Source organism: Chlorocebus sabaeus, chromosome 21 (assembly GCF_047675955.1).
Source record: "Chlorocebus sabaeus isolate Y175 chromosome 21, mChlSab1.0.hap1, whole genome shotgun sequence".
NCBI classification, from domain to species: Eukaryota; Metazoa; Chordata; class Mammalia; order Primates; family Cercopithecidae; genus Chlorocebus; species Chlorocebus sabaeus.
In genome coordinates this window covers 63,408,570-63,432,527 of record NC_132924.1, presented here as the reverse complement: position 1 = coordinate 63,432,527, position 23,958 = coordinate 63,408,570, and the positions used below count along the sequence as shown (strand labels likewise).

Below are 23,958 nucleotides of genomic sequence, written 5' to 3'. Positions count from 1 at the left end.
AAATATAGGCAAATTTGTTAAGACATGGTATTTTCTGTCATTTAAGAAGTCTAGAATTGTCCAAATTGTTGTCAATTTGCAGAGTAATTTAATTCTGATCGTTCTTTTTGTTACTAGACTTGTGAATTATTCAAGAATTGTGTTTCCTTCTTTATGCTGGCTTCCAGAATGTATACCTCCAATATTTAAATGTAAAATAAATAAGATATGTATTTTGTTTCATAAATTCACTATCCTTATTTTACATTTCCTATTTTACTTCATACTAACTTTGTTACCATATTTTACTTTTTGCCCAGTGTTAGCTTGGAAAATGGAACATGAGGAAAAGCTTATATGCAAAGGGTTTATCGAGAGGTAACATTACAGGCCAGAAGAATTAGGAAGGAAAAGGAAGGGAGGCGAGAAGGTATTTGGGAGTGTGATACAAACCTGGCCATAGAGTTAGAAGAAAACACAGTTGTTTATATGCTGGATTACGTTTATTGATTTGCATATGTTGAATGAGCCTTGCATCCCAGGGATGAAGCCCACTTGATCATGGTGGATAAGCTTTTTGATGTGCTGCTGGATTCGGCTTGCCAGTATTTTACTGAGGGTTTTTACATCGATGTTCATCAGGGATATTGGTCTAAAATTCTATTTTTTTGTTGTGTCTCTGCCAGGCTTTGGTATCAGGATGATGTTCACCTCATAAAATGAGTTAGGGAGGATTCCCTCTTTTTCTATTGATTGGAACAGTTTCAGAAGGAATGGTACCAGCTCCTCCTTGTACCTCTGGTACAATTCGGCTGTGAATCCATCTGGTCCTGGACTTTTTTTGGTTGCTAGGCTATTAATTATTGCCTCAATTTCAGAACCTGCTATTGGTCTATTCAGGGATGCAAGTTCTTCCTGGTTTAGTCTTGGGAGAGTGTAAGTGTCCAGAAAATTATCCATTTCTTCTAGGTTTTCTAGTTTATTTGCATAGAGGTGTTTATAGTATTCTCTGATAGTAGTTTGTATTTCTGTGGAGTTGGTGGTGATATCCCCTTTATCATTTTTTATTGCATCTATTTGATTCTTCTCTCTTTTCCTCTTTATTAGTCGTGCTAGCGGTCTATCAATTTTGTTAAGAACCAAAGACAAAAACCACATGATTATCTCAATAGATGCAGAAAAGGCCTTTGACAGAATTCAACAGCCTTCATGCTAAAAACTCTCAATAAATTCGGTATTGATGGAACATTTCTGAAAATAATAAGAGCTATTTATGACAAACCCACAGCCAATATCATACGAAAGGGCAAAAAGTGGAAGCATTCCCTTTGAAAACTGGCTCAAGACAGGGATGCCCTCTCTCACCACTCCTATTCAACACAGTGTTGGAAGTTCTGGCTAGGGCAATCAGGCAAGAGAAAGAAATAAAGAGTATTCAGTTAGGAAAAGAAGAAGTCAAATCGTCCCTGTTTGTAGATGACATGATTGTGTATTTAGAAAATCCCATCATCTCAGCCCCAAATCTCCTTAAGCTGATAAGCAACTTCAGCAAAGTCTCAGGATACAAAATCAATGTGCAAAAATCACAAGCATTCTTATACACCAGTAAGAGACAAACAGAGAGCCAAATCATGAATGAACTCCCATTCACAATAGCTTCCAAGAGAATAAAATACCTAGGAATCCAACTTACAAGGGATGTAAAGGACCTCTTCAGGGAGAACTACAAACCACTGCTCAGTGAAATAAGAAGACACAAACAAATGGAAGAACATACCATGCTCATGGATAGGAAGAATCAATATTGTGAAAATGACCATACTGCCCAAAGTAATTTATAGATTCAATGCGATTCCCATTAAGCTACCAATGACTTTCTTCAGAGAATTGGAAACACTGCTTTAAAGTTCATATGGAACCAAAAAAGAGCCTACATTGCCAAGACAATCCTAAGTCAAAAGAACAAAGCTGGAGGCATCATGCTACCTGACTTCAAACTGTACTACAAGGCTACAGTAACCAAAATAGCATTGTACTGGTACCAAAACAGAGATGTAGACCAATGGAATAGAACAGAGCCCTCAGAAATAATACCACACATCTACGGCCATCTGATGTTTGACAAACCTGATAGAAACAAAAATGAGGAAAGGATTCCCTATTTAATAAATGGTGCTGGGAAAACTGGCTAGCCATAAGTAGAAAGCTGAAACTGGATCCTTTCCTTACTCCTTATATGAAAATTAATTCAAGATGGATTAGAAACTTAAATGTTAGACCTAATACCATAAAATCCCTAGAAGAAAACCTAGGTAACACCATTCAGGACATAGGCATGGGCAAGGACTTCATGTCTAAAACACCAAATGCAACGGCAACAAAAGCTGAAATTGACAAATGGGATCTAATTAAACTAAAGAGCTTCTGCACAGCAAAAGAAACTACCATCAGAGTGAACAGGCAACCTATAGAATGGGAGAAAATGTTTGCAATCTACTCATCTGACAAAGGGCTAATATCCAGAACCTATAAAGAACTCAAACGAATTTACAAGAAAAAAACAAACAACCCCATCAAAAAGTGGGCAAAGGATATGAACAGACATTTCTCAAAAGAAGTCATTCATACAGCCAACAGACACATGAAAAAATTCTCATCATCACTGGTCATCAGAGAAATGCAAATCAAAACCACAATGAGATAACATCTCACACCAGTTACAATGGCAATCATTAAAAAATCAGGAAACAACAGGTGCTGGAGAGGATGTGGAGAAACAGGAACACTTTTACACTGTTGGTGGGACTGTAAACTAGTTCAACCATTGTGGAAAACAGTGTGGCGATTCCTCAAGGATCTAGAACTAGAAATACCATTTGACCCAGCCATCCCATTACTGGGTATATACCCAAAGGATTATAAATCATGCTGCTATAAAGATACATGCACACGTATGTTCATTGCGGCACTATTCACAATAGTAAAGACTTGAAATCAACCCAAATGTCCATCAGTGACAGACTGGATGAAGACAATGTGGCACATATACACCATGGAATACTATGCAACAATAAAAAAGGATGAGTTTGTGTCCTTTGTAGGGACATGGATGCAGCTGGAAACCATCATTCTCAGCAAACTATCGCAAGAACAGAAAACCAAATACCGCATGTTCTCACTCATAGGTGAGAATTGAACAATGAGATCACTTGGACACCGGAAGGGGAACATCACACACCGGGTCCTATTGTGGGGAGGGGTGAAGGGGGAGGGTTTGCATTGGGAGTTATACCTGATGTAAATGACGAGTTGATGGGTGCTGATGAGTTGATGGGTGCAGCACACCAACATGGCACATATATACGTATGTAACAAACCTGCACGTTGTGCACATGTACCCTATAACTTAAAGAATAAAAAAAAAATACACAGCTGACTGTTTGTCATAAGAAACGTCTTTTAGAAAAGACATGTAGAATCATGTTGCTTCAGTATAGTCCATCAGGAAGAGGACGGAAAAGACATTCACTTTCCAGATTCTTAAAGTCCTCAGTCCCTCGCTTTTATTCTCCCCATGGGCGTTAAATTTCTTGCTTTCTTGGATTGTCTTCCTTTCCCTGTCCAGGCAATTGCTGGAAAAGCTGGATGTCAATCCCTGAGGCTGGATGTCTTCCTCTAGGTCAGAAAGCTTTGGACAGGAACAGAACTTGTGTGTGTCCCGCTGGGTGAGGCTTTAGTGCTAGAGTTGCAGTGGCCCACTACGGTGACATCAAGAGGGACTCTGATACATTCCACTTCTTACCTCCAAACAAGCTGCAGTAGTAAATAGTGTCAGAAGGGAAAATAAAGACAGAGGCTTAAAGAGGCAGATAGTTAAACTGAGTTCATCCCTTGTGCCTTTCTGTTTGCATCCTTTTATGATATCTGGATCTTATATAAGAACAGGATGGTATCATATCTTCCATAAAAGGGAATATGCAGGTTCCACCGCTTTAAAAATCTTAACAAACTTTAACAAACTGAAACTGTAGTCTGCAGTGCAGCAGCTGACCCCAAGATCTAGTACCATGGAGTCAAGATTTCCTTCATCCTAAGCCATCATCTTCTCTCATCTGGTTTGCTTGCTTTCTGGAGTGACCTAGATATTAAATTCAAACTCAGAGAACTGTGATTTCTTGTTGTGCTAATATCTATTCACAATTTTCATTGGCCATGGAAATGCCAAAAGACAGTCTAGTGAATTACTTAGGTTCCAGGTTTACTCTTAAGATCCCCCATAGTGCAGTTGTAATTGTAGGTATCCCTGGTCAAAGTCAATTTCCCCACTCAGTAAAATAAGTTTGTTCTTGGGATGCTAGTATCCTGGCCCACTTTCCCTTAATATATCAGATTTCTTTCTTCAGATGCCTGACCAAATAGCCAAGATATTATTTTCCAGGAATAAGTAAGTCCATATCTTTATGTATGACTGTTTCTCTTTTCATATAAAGTGGATGTTAAAGTGCACCACTCATAGATATAGTCACTAGAAGGATTTTTCTTTATCCTTATTTTTATAAAATCACCCTTTAGTGGAACTATAATGAGTAATAGATTAACTCCAGTTAGTATCATCATATCATGCTTAAATTTCTGTAAACCAGGCCTGAGCATTTTTCTTCATCTAATCAGGTTGTAGGGAAACCCCCATGAAACTACAGGTATGAAGCAAGATAGAAGCATCAGGACAAAAGAGGTAAGTGTCAAAGGAGCGTAGAACACCTATTCATAACTTACAAATTAGCAGGTCTGTTACCCACAAGATGACAGCTTTAGTTGTGTAATTATTTGATGTTCCATAGTCAGGTACATAGTTTCATCTAAGGCATAGTAGCTGCAGATTAATATATTCATTTAATGAACATTTTAGCTAAACATACACTGCTAAGTAACTCATAAAGACTATGTTTCAGGTCAGATATAAAAATGCATTGTACTGAATATAAAAGAAAATATATCAGTATTTGTGGAACACATCTCAAGTAGTGTTGAGTGAAAAATTTACAGCATTAAATGAATGAATTAAAGGAAATATTCTAAGTTCCTACCTCAAGTATCTAGAAAAAGAAAAATAAATCCAAACCAAGTAGAATTGGAGAAATAATAAAGATATGAGCATAAATAAATGAAATAGAAAACAGAAAAACAATAGAGAAAACCAATATAACAAAGATCTGGTTCTTTGCAAAACATCAATAAAACTGACAAATATGTATCATGACAGAGAGAGAAAAAGAGAAACATGGACAAAGTACCAATATCATGAATGAAACAGGAATATCACTATAATTCCTCCAGGCATCAAGAAGATATGAAAAACTCTATGCATATAAATGGGACAAAGCAGATGAAATGGGCCCTTTCTTGAAATACACAAACTACTATAATTATTAGCACATACAATTTAACAATATAAAAATGTTATACACCATAGCCAAGTGAAGTTCATTCCAGGGATGCAAAACAAGGTCAGTATTTGACAATCAATACAGTCCAGCACATTAATTAGCTAATTTTAAAAAATCATATCAATTGATGTAGAAAAATCCTGTTTGATAAGCAGCATCTACAGAAATCCTACATCTAGCATTCTCCTTCAATGGTGAAAGTTTGAAACATTTCCTCCTAAGATCTATAACAAGGCTAGTATACATGCTCTCACAATTTTTATTCAATAAACATTAGAAATTGTAGCTAGTGGATTAAGGCAAGAAAATAAAAATTAAGGGCATGCAGATCAGAAAGGAAAAATGAAACTCTTTATTTGCAGATGACATGACTGTCAATGTAAAAATTTAAATTCAATCTAATAAAATTCTAGAATTAATCAGTTTAGCAAGGTCACATGACACAAGATAAAATTCAAAAATCAATTATGTTCCTATCTACTAGCAACAAACATGTGGATACCAAAATTGAAAGTACAATATATTTTATTACTTCCAAAAATCAAAATGACTTACAGGTATATTTAACAACCATTTATAGTAACTGTATCCTGAAAACTAAAAATCATTTATTAAAAAAATCAAAAAAGATCTAAGTAAATGGAAAGACGTACCATATTTATGGGCTAGAAGGCTAACATGGTAAGCATGAATTTTTGCCGAGTTAATATACAGGTATAACAAACTTCTTACCAAAATTCTATGTTTTTTGTAGGTATAGACAAGATCTATAGAATAGCTAAAATTATTTTGAAAAAGAAGAATGAAATGGAAGGAATCTGTTTCTCTGGTTTCAAGATTTAACATATAGGTATAGTAATCAATAGTATGTGACTGTGGTAGAAGAATAATCATATAGATCAACAGAACAGAATAGAGAACCAAGAAATAGACCCACACAAATATACCCAACTGATTTTTTACAAAGATGCAAAAGCAATTCAGTGAGGAAAGATAACTCTTTCAACAATAATAGTGAAGCAATTGGACACAAATCCATAGGCCAAAAAATCAAATCTTACACTGTACATAAAAATTAACACATAATAGATCACAAACTTAAATGTAAAAAGCGAAATTATAAGACTCTTTGAAGAGTAGGATGAAGAACATCTTCAGAATGTAGAGTTAGGCAAAGAACTCTTATATTTTAAACTAAAAGTATGATAGTTACAGGAAAAACTGATATGTTGGAATTCATTGAAATGAAAAGTTTTGGTCTGCAAAAAGCTGCCAAGAGGATGAAAAGACAAGCTATAGACTAGGCAAAAGTATTTGAAAACAATGTATCTAACAAAGAACAAGTATCTAGAATTTATAAAAACTATCCAAACTGAACAACAAAGAAATAAACAATCTGATTAGAAAATGAGTAATCACAGGCAGAGGCATTTCACCAAAAGGCATTTAGAAATGGAAAATAAGCACATGAAAAGCTATTCAACATCATTAGCCTTTAGGGAAATGCAAATGTAAATCACAGTAGATATCACTACACATCTACCAGAATGCCTAAGAGAAAAAAGTGACAACACTAAACGCTGGTTAGGACACAGAGAAACTAGATCACTCCTAAATTACTTGTAAGAATATAAATGGTTCAATTACTCTAAGAAACATTTTGAAATTTTTTTAAAAACCTCACATAGAACTACCATAAAACCCAGCAATTGTATTCTTGAGCAATTTTCCATAGGAAAAAAAACTTACATTCATACAAAAACATATACATGAATGTTTATTAGTTTTATTCAAAATAGTTAAAAACTAGAAAGGACCCAGATGATCTTCAAAGAGGGAATTGTTAAGGAAACTTGGATATCCTTATCATGAAATACTGCTTAACACCAAAAAGAACAAACTACTGATACACACAACACGCTCAATGAATCTCCAGAGGATTACGGTGAGTCAAAAACAGTTAATCCCCAAATGTTTCATACTAAATGATTTCATTTAAAAACTGTTATGGGCTGAATATGTTTCTGCAAATTTTGTATGCTTAAGCCTTAATTCTACCTCAGAATGTGATTATATTTGAATATAAGATCTTTAAAGAGATAATTAAGGTAGTAAGAGGTCATTAAGGTGGGTCTTAATTTAATATGCCTGGTGTCTTTAAAATAATAGGTGATTAGGACACACACACAGAGTGGCAAGACTAGGCATCTAACAGTCAAAGAGAAGGCTTCAGGAAAAAAACAACCCTGCCAACACCTTGATCTTGGACTTCTAGCCTCTAGAACTATGAGGGCATAAATTTCTCTTGTTTAAGCCACCCAGTCTGTGGTACTTTGTTATGGCAGCCCTAGCCAATAATACAATAACCTTCCTGAAGTGAAAAAATTATAGAAATATGGAACATATTAGTGGTTGTCAGGGATTAAGAAATAGAGTGAAAGGGGATTGGGTGTAATTGTAAAACAGCAAAATCAGAGATCCTTGTGATGATGGAAATGTACTATATCTTGACTCTTACAATATTCATATCCCAGTTGAGATATTGTACTATAATTTGCAAGATAGTACCATGGTGGGGGAGACTGTTTAAAGGGTACAAATGCCTGCTTTGTATTGTTTCTTACCATTCCATGTGTCTACAATTATCCCAACATAAGAAAAAGTTAAACTAAATATGAGATATTATGTCAATATTCAAGCAGAAGGGATTTAATAGAGACTGTACAGAAAAATTAGAAAAGCAAAATTGTAGCATCTGAAAGAATTGATTTAACTATTGATTTCTAGGCTATATCCAATAAAGCTACAAACCTGAGGTCAGAAAATTTCCACCCCCAATTACTCATCAGGCCCTGGATCAAACCAGTCACTATAGTTATCCCCAAATTTCCAGATCCCTACGTTTGTGCTAGCCAGCAACCATATCACTAAGAGAATGGGCTCTGTCACATTCGTGACCTTGTAATCTCACACCAGTATAACTAATTTATGAAAGTTAATTTATACACAATGGTCCAGATTAAGGAAATCTAGAAAGTTAGTTTTTAAATTTCCAACCTCTCCACCTACAAGGCAGTTGGAATGGAAATTTTTAGAGGAAATACATATTACCAACTACACTAATACTTGTCTTTTAGGGTCATAGTAAGAATTAAATAATTTTTGTGAAAGTGTTTCCTTAACTGCTAGTCGAATGTTAGTTTCACTTCTAATCTTCACGTCTACATAGCTTGAAAAATTGCCTCTTCTTTACTCTTAGATTTCATTAATGGGAAAGTGATGAAAGTGGGATGAGAAGCCCTTTGTCAAATCCATACATCTGTATTCAGTAAAATATAGATTTTCAGTCCTTGGCAGTTTTCCCTTCTCTTTCTATGCTATCAGTTGCATACCCACATTACAACTTGTAACTCTTAAATTCATACTTTTCACTCTGATATTAAGCTTTGAAATTTCATCTTATATATCAGGTATCTTCAACTAAGATGTTTTAAATGTACTTCATAATTAATTTTCTCCAAATTCAAGACATCTTGGGGAGGGGAATTAGGGACATATTGGTCAAAAGACACAATATTTAAGTCCTTTAAAGTCCTTAAATTTAAGGCAAGAGGAATAAGTTCATGAAATCTATTGTACAATATGGTGGCTATGGTTAATATCAATGTATTGTCTTGAAAATTGCTAAGAGAGTAGGTTTTAAGTGTTCTTAGAATAAAAAAAAAAAGTTGGGAATAGTTCATATGTTAATTCACTCAAAAAAAAACTCCCACAAATGCAAGACACCTTGAATTTGGGTTATATGTCCAGTTTCATTAAAAAATGATTCAAAGATTTGCAGCAATATAGACAGTAAAAGAGGTTAAAAATGAAAGTAAGGAGATTTCAAAAATAGATAATGAACTGAAGCAAGTTTATATGCCTCTCAAGATATCCTAGTTTTGCCTGTCTCCAAAATCTTGGACCAACCAAGTGACCTTGTGATTACTTTCTTCACTTTTTCTCCTAACATCTCTTTCTCAGTCTCTTCCAGGGTGAAGGATGGACTTTGCTGTGTTCTCTTTTGTACATGCCTCAGTGAGATGCACAAAGCACAACTTGGTCAGATTCACAGAGACTCTCGTCTCCTCTAACTCTTCCTGACTCAGGTGAAAATCACCTCATGCAATCTGGTTTACCCAAGTAAAGGCCTGGGTAACAGAACCTAGAAGCCTGGGAAAGATAACACACCGTAGTGAACCAGAGATAGACAAAAAGAAATGAACATTTAATCCCTTTCATTTTCTCTGCCTGCGAAACTGTTCAGGATGGGGTGGGCTTACACATCCTGTCTGAAAAATGAGCCTTATGACCTCAAAACTGGCTGTGTTATATTTTTGAAGCTGTGGCCAGTTGGATAATGTATCCATTGGATAATTTGTATTTTCTCTTCTGCTCTGTCTTGCCTCACTTTTTCATTTCCTTTTTTCCCTTTATTCTTGCAGCCCAAGTACTGCATTTCCAAATAAAGTCACTCACAGTGTTTAATCAGGCTGTAAATTTTAAGAAATCTGGACCAAGATCGTTTTCTCCAAGAGTATCCCACAAATGCAGATCTTCAGAGTGAGATTTTATTACTGGATTACTCGCCTGTCTGTTGGTAAGTGAGATCACAATAACAAAGTGAAGATGATAGTAACTTGACATGCAGTGGTACCACAATCATTAAACATTGGCCTATGGTTAGTTGTGACCAAGGCTTGGGGAAATCAAATGGGTGCATCATTTGATCACTGTGGAGACAATGATACTTATGAAGATTGTAATTTCAGATGCTTATTTTAATGACATCATAGGTCTTGCAAAATAAAATAATAGGATTGATGCAGCTGCATAAAAGATGCTGTGAAAGCCAGAGATCTTCAGTTTAAAGGAGATTCTGATATGCTGCAGCCACATAGCAGACAGTGCTTAAACTTAACTCCAGATTATATCATAACGGTGTCAGATCCTCAGTAGATATGCAATCAGAAGCATCTCTGATGTCAATGCCAGGATCATAATAGGAAAATTGATTAGAATGGAAATATTTGAGTAGAAGAGCCAAAGATTATGGAATCTCCAAGTTCCTATTACCCCTCCTGGCTGGCAGAGGCTGTTCCTTACCACTTATCAGAGCCTCCGTTTTGCCAGTAGACCAAACAAAGACCTCATTTGAAGTAGGTATCAAATAAAATGTTGCTCTTCTCCTACACTCCACCACCACCTATTGTCTCCAGGCTAACCAGAATCAGGTTTTAGCACATTCCAAAGAGGCTGAAAAATTATCTAAATATCAAAGAAAGAGGAAACCTGGAAAATATGAACTAGCACACACAGATTGAAATGCATGGTTATGGATCCTGAAGGTGTTAGAACAAGAGACAAAAACGTGGAAATTAAACACAAAAAAATTCATCACATGAAGGTATTTACCTATGATTTAGGATTGAAATGTTGGCAAAAATATCTGTAACTGGACATAATTTTCTGGAATCACTTCTTGAATCCTGGGCATCACTATCTAGAGTAAATGATGTAGAGATGATATAAATTCTTTGACATTATTTTGAAGAAAATCTCAGATTTCGGTAGTTGAGTAAATTCAGAATGAATCTACTCTGTAATATCTAAGAACAATCATTCTTTCTATTTGTAGGCCCAGGAGGTTCAGAAGATACTTTTTAAAAAATTAAGGTGGTAGGGGATGCTTTGACGAGGAAAGCATCTGAACTTTGAGAATTTCAGTGATGACTGACCTCTGCAGTCCAGAGGCAGTAAAGGGACTGCCACGGAACTCGGGTATTTAATATCAATAGGGATGATGGGATTCCAGGAGGGCACAGCCCGAAGAGCAGCACATAGCTGTGAGAAGCAAGGAAGTCATAATTACTTCAGGCAATAATGTTTTTTCCTACAGGAGATAAGGTGATGGTTAATCAATCACGATGTTCCTAGGAGTTTGACAGATAGACATCTGGCAAGGATATCGTTCCATTTGTGTAACAAAATAGGGTCTGGCAAGAAGAAAGTTGACAGTCCTCCAGTGAAAAATTACAGGCTCCCACTCTTTTGAATACTTAAGTCAGTTTAGAGACCAAGACCCAGTGATTGAAAGGAAGGCTACAACACTTGAGGGAGGACCCTACTGTGCCACCATAAGTATTTATGAAAGAAATAGTTCTCCAGTTTTCCCCAAAGTGAGTTACAAGGCATTTCCCAGGGTAACAGCAAAGTGGGAAGAATGGATTACTGAAGTTTTTAAGGATTGCTAGAGACCGTTATGAGCCAAGAAAGATAGAATGGAACCAAACAAATCTTCAAACAAAAACCAATCAATCCAACAGCAAACAAAAATCCCTCTCACAGTTCTATTGCTAGAATGGAGTTTATGAATAACAGGTGACAAATGGAGTTTTTCCAGTCATTCTGACAGTTGGTCCAGTAGGTCCATGGAAAACCATGGTGTTATTCCTCTTGTCCTTGAATGCATAATTGGAATACATATACCACCATCTGGAAGGACTCTCATATCTTGTATTGGTTAGCTGACTTGAATATGGTAGGAATAGTCAAATAAAAGATCCTAAAATGTCTCCCTATATATTCACTGGTCACAGAGAGTAAATTAGGAGCAATATTGCATACTTTGAGTACTTGCAGAAATTAGCATCACTATTGAAAGAATTGAAGGCAGCCTGGCACGATGTCTCATACTTGTAATCCCAGCAATTTAGAAGGCCAAGAGGGAAGGATTGCTAGAGAGTAGGAGTTCGAAACCAGCCTAGGCAACACAGTGAGACCTCATCTCTACAAAAATTTTTAAAAAACACCTGGCATGGTGTCATGTGCCTCTAGTTGCAGCTACCTGGAAGGTTGAGGTGGAAGGTCACTTGAACCTGGGAGTTGAGGCTGCAGTGAGCCATGATCTTGTCACTTCACTCCAACCTGGGTGATAGAATGAGACCCTGTCTCAAAACATGAAAAGCACTGAACGATGCAAGGTAGTTGGTCTCTACCATGTCTCTATTAAAATGTACAAAATGAAGTAATTTAATGAAGAATAATATTTCACCTGGATTGAAAAACCCAGAATAAAGACTGTCTTAAACTTAAGTAATAATGTAGATACAGAATGTTATTAATAAATACCACCAGGTGGATGTATACCAATGATGATGTCAATAAAAGAAATCATTAAACCAGAGAGAAAGTAAATTGTCTGTGAAAACAAAGTTTAGAACATACTCTGAGAATATAACATGACAATCATAAAAAAAGAAAGAATTACCCTAAAAGACTGAGAGTCTAAAGGCAAGTAGAAGAACCCAAGTGTATAACCTCTTGTATTTTTGTATAAATTACATGGGAGAAATTCCACTATTTACCATAGTCCTAGATACTTTTTTGCCCTGGCCCTTATCTAAATTCTAAGACCTTTTCAATTCTTTTTAAAGTTATTTTCTCAAAAAGGAAAAGTTGAAGGCAGCCCTTAAAGAGAGAATAAAAAAAATAACAATTGATTCTGAAGTTGGGGAACTGAAGATGTATAGGCTCACAAATTGATTGGTCACTTATCAATTAATTATACTTTTTATTTAAAATAAGTTTTATACCAAATGTAGGACTAAGCACAAACTATATATGTAAATTATAAAACTCAGAGTACATGAAATGTTAAAACTGCTGTAAATTTGCTAAGCATTACTAGTATCATCTTTGAAATAACTCTTTAGAAGAAAAAAAGTGGCATTATTATATACAAAAAGTGGATGTTTTATGGCCATTTATATATTAAAATTTTTCTCAAATTATTTGTTTTTATAATGATCTATGTTAAAGCCTCACTAATTTATTGAAAAGTTCAAGTGAGATAACCTCAAAAGTGCTTTAAAATGAATTAAGAATAATGAAATTAATACAAATTATTTGCACATAATAGATTTAGGAAAGCCACACTCATATAGTTTGTTTTCTTTTATAAGTAAATACAGGCCGTCAATTTTTTGACCAGTGAACTACATTATACAGCAGTTCCAGGCTCATTTACCCTGGCACCCAACATAGTTCAAATTCCACTTTCCAAGGGAACATACTTCAGGTTTCACTCTCCAAGGGAAAACCAACACATTTGAATGTTAACTCCAATCAAGCCAAACCAGGAAATAAATTTGCTTTAGAAAATGCAGTGTTCTTCAAGTCAAACCTGTATGACACAGGAATATCCCTGATATTATAGATTATTTTGCCATCATTCTACTTAACTAGGAACAGAAATCACATTTTTACCTATAGAATAGTACAGCATTTTAAATCATATTTCTCAAGGGCCTTTGCAAAGTTATCTTTAGAAGTTGGCAGTCAAGTTAACTTGAACTCAAATGTGAAATGTATTGAATAATTAAGCATCTAACTATCCATTGCTGACAAGAACATTAAGTTTGTATGTACACAAATAAGTGAAAAAATAGGCCAGTAGTAGAAAAATAGCCAACTGTAGCAGAGTTCACGTAATGTAGCTTTACTCTTGCTGTGCTAGTTATATTTGTATGTTAACCTCTTGGGGATTATTACAACTCAGTAGAGATGTTAACCTCTACTAAAGAATGTTAAACGTATTGACTCTTTTATTCATTATTTTATTTGTCTCCCCTCAGATGTAATTTATAAAAAATGATCATTTCAAGATGGTGAAGTTGGTATTGAAATAGGAAATAGAAATCTGGTATTCGCTGGATGCATGAAATCACCATAAAAATATGCTGAGAATACTATAAAATATTATGGTCAGAAAGACTGTAGCCAAAGAGACGTCAAAAGCAACAGCATCTAATGCAATTAGTATAAAACAATACTGAAATCTATCAATAAAAATTAATGTGTCATCTGTGTAATAAGCAAAGAGGTAGAGCCACCTACTACGCTTATAAATTAATTTTGCAAATTGAAGCAAAACCAACAGTTTGTACTGGGAAATTTCTTTGTTACTAACAACATGCCACTAGTTCAAGAGTTGCTATATCATGTAAAAAATCCCTATAACTAATCCATCTCTTGTTCAACTCTAGCCTGAAAAGGGATGAATGCGTTATGAGCTTCAGAACCCTTCTCTAAGAACTGGGAGCTCCCAAGAAATTATACAGTCTCATTTGGAACAAAATGAAAACTCAATCCACCTAAGAAAGAGTTTCTCAGACATTTCACCTTTGTGTCTGCAGGAAATAAAAAAAAAAATTGAAACAGCATTTGTACTCTGTAATTGGTCCAACCTTAATGGAAGGTATTCACTAACTGAGCAGAACACCAAGACAAGTTTTAGTAAATGGCACATTATTTCATAAAGAGCTCTGCTCAAGGCAATTTATTTGAAACAGGAAGGCTTATTTAAAACTACCACTTGGAATTGTACAGAATCAAATCAATTTCATAGTTTCTTTAATTTTATTGATGTTTCTTCAGCTTTTATATTTTGTACATTTGAAATAACAAAAATATCTGTGAGACGTATCAATTTTAACTCCACTTGAAACTTAATTTTTATCCTTTGAGTGTCTTTTTTTTAAAAGAAAAGGTTTATTTTCATTTCAGGCACTCTGAATATAGCAATAGAAATCATTGTACCAGAGAGTACTCTGACAAATTTTCAGCATCTAATGAGAATGTGGGCAGGAAGCCAAATAACTTGTTCTTCCTGTAGGAAGGTAAAGATTATTATATTATTGGGCAATTATGTTTACAATGGAAAGTCTAGAATAAAGAAGCCTCCATATGGCTTGTGGAACAAACCGTGCGAGAGAGTGGCAGCAAATTTTATGGCAGATTTTGCCACCAGACCTCAGTGTGTATTACGCCTCGGGACTAGATCAGCTTTGGAATTCAAACACTTCCTCATTTCCATCTCTAAACACTGGATTGTCATTTCCCTGCAACGAGTATTCCATTTGCCTTCATTTGTAGTTGCAGGGTATTTCCTGGTAATCATTACATTTCTTGTAACCATAAAATAATTACCAAATAATAGCTGATAAGAACTTTGCTTCATTTTTTTTTTCTGCTAGAATCAAAATTTAGAGAAGCAAAGCATCAGAATCCATTTCCAAAATTTGATTGGTGCCACTCAGAACAAAGACCCATATTCCACTGTAATGTTGATATTTTTGTCTGTTTTTGTATCATGTGTATCTGCTTTATAATTTCCCTACATTCTCAAGTATTAATTGTCAAATGATTTTTAACTGATTACTTCTGAATTAAAACACAATGGTTTTCATTTTGTCTACATGGATTTATAGCTTCATATAGTTGCAATCACAACATTTTATACTTTTAGTAAGATTATATTCATCCAACAAGGGACTATATCCAGAATATACAAGGAACTCAAACAACGCAACAGCAAAAAAAGTAAATAATCCCATTAAAAAGCGGGCAAAGGGTTTCAATAAGAATTGCTTAAAAGAAGACATACAAATGGCCAACAAGTACATGAAAAAATGATCAGCATCACTAATCATCAGGGAAATGCAAATTAAAACCACGATGAGATAGCATTTCACTGCAGTTAGAATGGCTATTATCAGAAAAATTAAAAAAACAAAAAAAAAAACAAAAAAAAAAAACAAAAAAAAAAACCAGATGCCAGCAACAATACAGAGAAAAAGGACCTCTTATGCACTGTTGATGGGAATGTAAATTAACACAACTATTATGGAAAACAGTACAGAGATTTCTCAAAAAACTACAAATGAAACTACCATATGATCCAACAATCCCACTACTGGGTGTTTATCCAAAGGAAGTGAAGTCAGTGCATCAAAGAGCTACAGGCACTCCCATGTTTCTTGCAGCACTATTCATAACAGCAAAGATATGGAATCTACTTAAGTGTCCATCATCAGGTGAATGAATAAAGAAAATGTGGCATATATTTACAATGGAATATTATTTGGCCATAAAAAGAATGAAATCCAGTGATTTGCAGTAATAGGAATAGAACTGGAGGTCATTGTGTTTAGTGAAACATTCCAGGCACAGAAGACAAATATTGCTTGTTCTCACTCATAGGTGAGAACTAAAAAAGTTTGTTCTCATGGAGGTAAAGTGTAGAGTGACATTTACCTGCGGATAGAAGGGGTGTAGTGATGGGGGGATGAAAAAATGTAGGAAAATGGATGCAGACATACAGTTAAATAGAAAGAATAAGTTCTAATGTTCAATAGTACAACAGGGTAACTATAATTACAACATATTACACATTTCAAAATAGCTAGAAGAGATTTTAAATGTTCCCAACACATAGAAATGATAAATGCTCAAGATGACTGTTATCCTAAGTACCCCGACTTGATCATTATACATTATACACATGTAACACAATATCACATGTACCCCCATAAACATGTACAAGTATCATATATCCATAGAAAAAAGTAAAATTCAAGCTAAAAGGATTATGTGTTAAATATTTTCTATTTTCACATTGCTTTAACAAAACAGAGTGTACAATGATCCATTATATTTATATACCTGTATCATAATTTAGTTAATTGTGTCTCTTCTGTGGAACAAATAGGTGGCTTAAAATTTATGCTGCTACATTTGAACTTCCAAGAAATACATATATATTCTCTTCATGCTTTGCTTCTTTTTTTCTGATAAATAGTTTTAGAATATAAGTCGCCAAGAATGAGATTGAATAATAGGATGAAAATTTTTGACACGTATTTTATCATTAATTCTGATTTTTATCATGAACTAATATTTAATATTTTTAACTATAAAATATATACAATATGAAAATAATAAAACTAACATCTAGTAAATACCACTGAGAGTGAATAAATTATAACACTGCCATATTTGATTCATATCTCTATTTTTCTTTTAAAATAAAATCTTAGAAATGCTAGGGTCAGCTTTCCAACCCTTCATATGATTGCCTTCAACTTAAGTTCCACCCTGAAAATGGTACTATCATTCCCAGGCATGCTTTTGTGTTTTACCAGATTTGTATGTATCCATAAACAATATAGAGTACAGTTTAAAGAGTTTATGCATATATTTTAACATATTAGTATCACGTTCTTCTTTTTTATTTTTACATAAATTTTTTTGAGTTCTATTCATGTTTGTTCCAGTGGTTATAATTAATCTATTTTAATTATTATGTAGTAGTTTGTTGCATGTTTATTTGTCCATTTTCATAGAGTATTTCATAGCATATTTACCCATTTTCATGCATATGTCTTTTTGATTTTATTCTAGTACAAACTAATTTGGTAATGATCTTGTTTCTATTTGTAAGCTTGAGCATTTGTACGGGAGGTTCTTCATTATTCATACTTAATGTAATTGCTTGGTTCTTCTTTACCCATAATCTCCCTTGGTGTTATTGGATCTAGTACACCTTGCCTTCGAGATAATATGAAATTGTATTCCATTTTAGTTTTTAATTACATTTACATGATTACTGCTGAGGTTTAACATCTTTTTGAGTATTAGGGAATTTAGTTTTCTCCTATGTGCATCACATTTTCATAATTTTGCCCAGTTTTTCCTTTGGTTGTTTTTATTTTTCTTACTGATTCCAAAGGGATCTGTAAATTATTGAAACTAATTCTTTTTTAGTATTGTGCTTTTCAGCTTTTCTTTTCACTTTAATTGTGCATTACATCATATAAAAGTTTTCATTTTAATGTAGTCTTAGTTGTAAATCTTTTAAAATTTGGTTTGTTCTTCCTGTTATTTGTTTAAAAATTATTTCTCTCCCCTAACATCAAATGAATATTCTTCACCTCTGTTTTTTCTACAAAGTTTCAATTTTGCTTTTCACACTTATGAAATTACTTATAATTATAATTATTCAGTTACTAATTAACCTTGTTACTTGCTCAATTTTGCCAACATTTTGAGTTATTTTAAAATAAAATATTTTGGTGTTTTTAATCTCTATTTTAAAGTTTCTATTTAATTACCTCTTGCTCTTTAATGTTATTTGTTTACCTTCTTTACCTTCTCTATTTTCTTCTAATTTCTTGAGTTGGAAAACTTCAAAAAATCTTCAATATTTACTTTTTTCTAATGTAAGCATTTCATGCCAGTTTTTTGAAACTATTGCTTTATACACATTTAACAAGTTTGGACACATTGTATTTTCACTGTTATTAGTTCAAAATGTATTTTAATCTCTATTATCAATATAACTCCTTATTTGGTCTGTGAATTTTTTGGAAGATTGTACCTGATTATATTTTAACCCAAATGTATTGGGAAGTGTGTGTTCAATTTCTATTAATTTCTAAACTTTGATTACTTCTATGTGACTCAAGAGACTGATGTCACCAAAATGGTGGAGTTGGGTCCGGTATGGTGGCTCACACCTGTAATGCCAGCACTTTGAGAGACTGAGGCCAGCAGACCACTTGAGGCCAGGAGTTCGAGACCAGCCTGGCCAACATGGTAAAACCCTGTCTCTACTAAAAATACAGAAAGAAAAAAAGTTAGCTTGCCCATGGTGGTGCATGCCTGTAATCCCATCTACTTGGGAAGCTGAGGGACGAGAATCACTTGATCACGGGAGGCAGAGGTTGCAGTGAGCTAAGGCCGCACCACTGCACTCCAGTCAGAGTGACAGAGCTAGACTGTGTCTCAAACCAAGAATGACAGCAACAAAACAACAAAATGGTGGAGTAGAAGCAATCTGGTTTCACCCTCCCCACAGAAAACAAAACAAAACAAAATCCTGTCCAGTGTCAAAATTATCACCACCAGTACTCCAGAACTCAAAACTGAGGCTGTGATAATCCCTGAGCCACAGAGAAGTAAACTGCATGGGGAGGGTAGAGGAAATGGACTTTTCCATGTGTTACATGCTTCCTACAAACTGTCAGGCACTTCACAGAAAAGTTCCCCTGGAGTTACTGTCTCTGGGAAATGTGATATTGCAGCAGACAGGTGGTTTCCCCATCATCTTGGGTTCCTACACAGAAAAGCTGTTTTTCCTTCAACCCACTGAAAACAACTTGAGTGCCTTTAGGGAGAGGAACCCCTAAAGGGTTGCTGGAAATAGACAGTGGAGGTGGGGTTAGCAGTTCCAGTGCACAAAACATGGGCACTGCTCTCCAGCTCACACAAAGGAGATGACAAATCAAAGAGGTAATGCAGCACTCAGCATGAACCCCTAACCAGCCTCTCTACACAGCCAGGGAATCCCCTTTGGGTTCCTCCCCCTAACCCCAATTCAGCACAAATGGCACATCAAACTTTGGTAAAAGCTGAGGCAAACTTGAAATTAGGGCACCATGTAGTGCCAACAAGGAGGCAGCAACTTAGGAATAAGGGAAATCAATAGTCAAACTGCATAGATATTCTAAACATACATACACTAGAAAGGCCAAACTAACCCAGACTGGAAAAACAGGAAAAAATAACTAATCCTTCAGTGCAAAGATATCAACAGGTGTCCGTTAGAAACAACAGTATACAAGGAATTATAACCCTCCCAAATGGACAAAGGCAGGAGGAGCCAGTGACCAACCCAATGAGACAGCAATATAAGAACTCTTAGATCAATAATTCAAAATAACAGTTTTGAGGAAACTCAGAAAACTCCAAGATAAAGCACAAAAGCAATTTATCAGATTTAACAGAGAGGTTGAAATAATTAAAACAAACAAACAAACAAACAAACGGAATCTTGGAAATGAGGAAAACATTAGCTGAAATGAAAAACTCATCAGAAGGTCTCAACAGCAGAATTGATCAAAAATAAACAGTGAGTTTGAAGACAGACTATTTGAAAACACACAGAGAAGAAAAAAAAAAAGAATGAAAAGGAATGAAGAATCCCTCTGAGACCTAGAAAATAATCCCAGTAGAACAAATCTGAGCCATTGTCTTTCAAGAGGGAGTTGAGAAAGAACAAGGGTTAGAAAGCTTATTCAAAGAAATAATAACAAAAATCTTTCTAAACCTAGAGAATGATATACATATCCAGGTACAGGCAGGTCAGAGATCACCAAACAGATGCAACCCAAAAAAAAACTACCCCTAGGCATATAATTCTATGTGATCCAGTTTCTTGAATATTTCTTATGATATGTCACATAATCTATTACTTGGTAAAGTTTTCCAAGTGTTACACGTACACAGTAGTCAGCAATGCTATTTAACAAGTGTTTCTAGATCTTCTCAGTTGTGATGAAGCTTATATTGTCTGTATTCCCTGTCTCCATAATGACTGTGACTCAATGCTTAATTGTATTGGCATGTAGCAGTAACTTGAAATATATTTTCACTAACCCAGCGAGAGTTTGGGTGTTTTTGTAACTGCAGGATTATCAGTCAATGTTAATGTGGTGGATGTGAGGTGATATTAGAGGCCTAGCAGTGAGAAAGGTGACAATCCATGTTGCATATGAGCAAAACATTTAATGAAGATGTTATGTGCTATAACTTGCTTAAATATGTATCTAATAAACTTGTAGCACTACAAGAAGTATTTGAAAATACAAACAATATTGGCACATATTGATCGGTATTGACTGTGCTTACCTAGCTATTATGAAAGAGACCCAAAAAATATCTGCTTTTAAAAAGTATGTGTTATCTCTTCATTTGGTATAGGGTTCTATATCACTGAGTCAGATTAACTTACTACTTGTTTTTGAAATCTTATATATCCTTATTAACTTCAGTCTAGTTGATTATTTAAAACTCCATCACTATGGAGTAAATATTTCTTGAAAAGAATGTAAAAAGTATCCAGCATAAACATGGAACAAATGAAATGTAATTAAAATTACAAACTTCTGTCAATCAAAAGACACCATTAAAAGAGTGAAAAGGCAACTCCGAGTGAGAGAAGATATTTGCAGGACAAAGAAAAAACAAAACACACAAATATTCTTGCAAGTCAATCAGAAACAAAAGTCAAACCAAATAAAAAAATATAAATGATCTTTTACCCCCCCACCCCAAAATGATATCAAAATAATCAATGCACATTGAAAATGGTCCTAGAAGATATTAGTCATTAGGGAAATGCAAATCAAAACCATAGTAGCATACCTATTATACCCTAAAATTGTTAAAATGAAAAAGATGAAAAACACTCTCACATACTGCTGTTTGCAGTGTGAATTTGTTCTTTGCAAGACTGTTTTTGCAGGATCAACTAAGGCTCAAAATATGTGTAATCCTATGACCTGGCTATCTCAGCCACACTAGAGAGATCTTTGAGGATGCCAGCTTTATGTGAAGGAAATTCATTCAATGCAGCAAGGTAAGGCAGGCTTATCTCATTGGTCCTCTCTTCCCTTCAGGAATAACTGTTCTGCAATGCTTGTTGTCTACTACCTTAAAGTCATTGTGTTAAATATTTAACTGCTTTTTAGTTGTTTAAAGTAGAAGGTTAAACTGATTTGTATTAATCATCCATCTCAGCTGAAAGCAAATGTTGTATGGAAGCTTTTGTTGGCTAACCACGGGGCCATTTCATCTTCCTGCTGGGTCATAGCACATGGAGCTGCACTTGTCCTAGTGGTACACCTCTGGTGTGATGTCTGACTCAATTCCAAGAAATTTTGCCTATAATCTGAAAGATGTTTAAACCGTACATAATTGGTTTGTTGTGTGTGTGTGTGTGTGTGTGTTTTAGTGTTTTCTTTCTTTTTCTAGGAGGTAGACAAGAAATTGTTTTTTCCCTTTACATAGTTGATTAAAAAAAAACTTCTTAATTAAAAAATTAACTGATAAAGACGTAATTCCTAACATATCTGGATTTCAGTTTGGGAGTTTGCAATGAGACCCCATATGTGAACTTGCTTTTCTTGTGTTTTTACACATGAAAATGATACCAGAAATATTAATGACATCAGAAAATGCTACTCTTGCATATTGTTGAATTTTATGATAAGCTCATTAAAATGCTTTGGACTGCTTATTAAGATGCTGTAGGAGTAAAGCTGTTCTTTAACTTAAAATTTTTATAAATATGGGCACACTAATAAAATGTACGATGGCTTAAATGTAAAACAACTGTAGTTTAATTTATCTTTTAAAATTGTTTTGGTTTCTTTGTATCTTATTTTATTCAGCAGAGAACCAGACTATGTAATTTGTTTGATATTTTGTTGCTGTTGTTTTTGAATTTGAAGACAGTGTGTGCTTAACTAGGGAATCATTAAACAGCCATGGAAATTTATAGTGACACATCGAAACTCATTTAAAAATTCACTTTTTTTTTTTTTTTTCAGATTTTACCCCTCTGTTTTTGGCTGTGATTGGTAAAATGATTTAGTAGTTGAAGTTAATTTTTGGTTCACTCTTACTGATTTCAACTCTTCTTCCTCACTTTTACCTTTGAGACAGCTAGTGCCTCATGTGCCTCTCCAAGATACCCAGTTGTGGCATCCAGTGCCACAGAAAGCAGGTATTGTCTTTTTCTATTCTGTTTGTTTTCCTCAAAATTGTATACAGTGAATCTAATAAGCAGAGATAAGTTTGTGAATAGTGTGCAATAATGGTTTAATGCAGGGATATAGGGTCAGCAACTTTTTTCCTGTAAGGGGCCAGATAGTAAGTATTTTCAGCTCTTAGGTCTTACAGTTTCTCTTGCACCTACTCAATTCTGCCTTGTGACACTAAAGCAGCCATAAGCAATATGTAAGTAAATAAGCATGACTGTGTTCCATTAAAGCTTTATGTACAAAAATAGTCAATGGGTTATGTTTGGCTTGTGGGCCATAATTTTCTGAACATTAGTTTAAAAGGTTATCTTTCCCAAAGCTGTATGCTGGGATTTTAACACATGACTCAGGGAAACACTATAACTCAATGTCAAAGGTGTATTTTAATGGTGACAGTTTCAGGTTCATTGGTAGAACCGTTGTTAGTAATACATTTTTAAGCCATTCAGCATCCAGCAAATTGGATAATTAAACAGCAGATGCCAATGAAATGTACCTCATGAAAAAACAGTTTATATTTACTATAATCACTATATAAACGTCTAACACTCACTGAAGTTCAAAAAAAGCAATTCGTAAAAGAATAATAATTTATATTAATCTTTCCAAGCATTGTCAGCTGATGATTGTGGTTGTTGGGAAACTTTAAAAATAACAGAAAGTATGTAGTGATCAGATATTAGAGTTTGCTAAATTATTTGGATTCCCATTTTTAAAAAGTCTCATTGTTTTGCAAAATGATTGTCTAATGTGGACATGTAAAGTCCAAGTTGCATGAGTGGAGAAATTATCTTCCCTAAAATATCCACATAGAAATCAATATATAAGTCACAAGTCTCAGTTAGATAGAGGAACACAAAAATACCTTTCTGTTAACTAACTTCAATGAATAATTGCAATTTTCTTTCTAACAAAGGAGCAATTCTTTCTTGGTTAACGTTTCTGTATCTGGGGCTATATGTAGACTGTAAAATTACATTTATTTTTGCAATTCTAGCTTGAATAGATGTGTTAACTTTGGAACCTGTCAGAAAAGCATGGGTTTT

The 23,958-nt window shown here is 34.6% G+C and overlaps 2 long non-coding RNA genes across 6 annotated transcripts in view; one reads left to right on the top strand and one right to left on the bottom strand.

The window, feature by feature from the left end:
• The window catches only part of LOC119626239 (uncharacterized), a 231,578-nt gene that overhangs the window by 16,280 nt on the left and 191,340 nt on the right, over positions 1–23,958 (bottom strand). The gene's annotated exons all lie outside the window — the stretch shown is intronic.
• Positions 1–23,958, top strand: part of LOC140709672 (uncharacterized) — a 48,124-nt gene that overhangs the window by 16,360 nt on the left and 7,806 nt on the right. Inside the window, exons 2-3 of one of the 2 annotated variants that reach the window (XR_012090374.1) lie at positions 4,658–4,714; positions 9,917–10,065. This is a non-coding gene — a long non-coding RNA (uncharacterized lncRNA). The remainder of the gene's footprint in view (positions 1–4,657; positions 4,715–9,916; positions 10,066–23,958) is intronic. The other variant, XR_012090375.1, reaches the window with a different exon arrangement.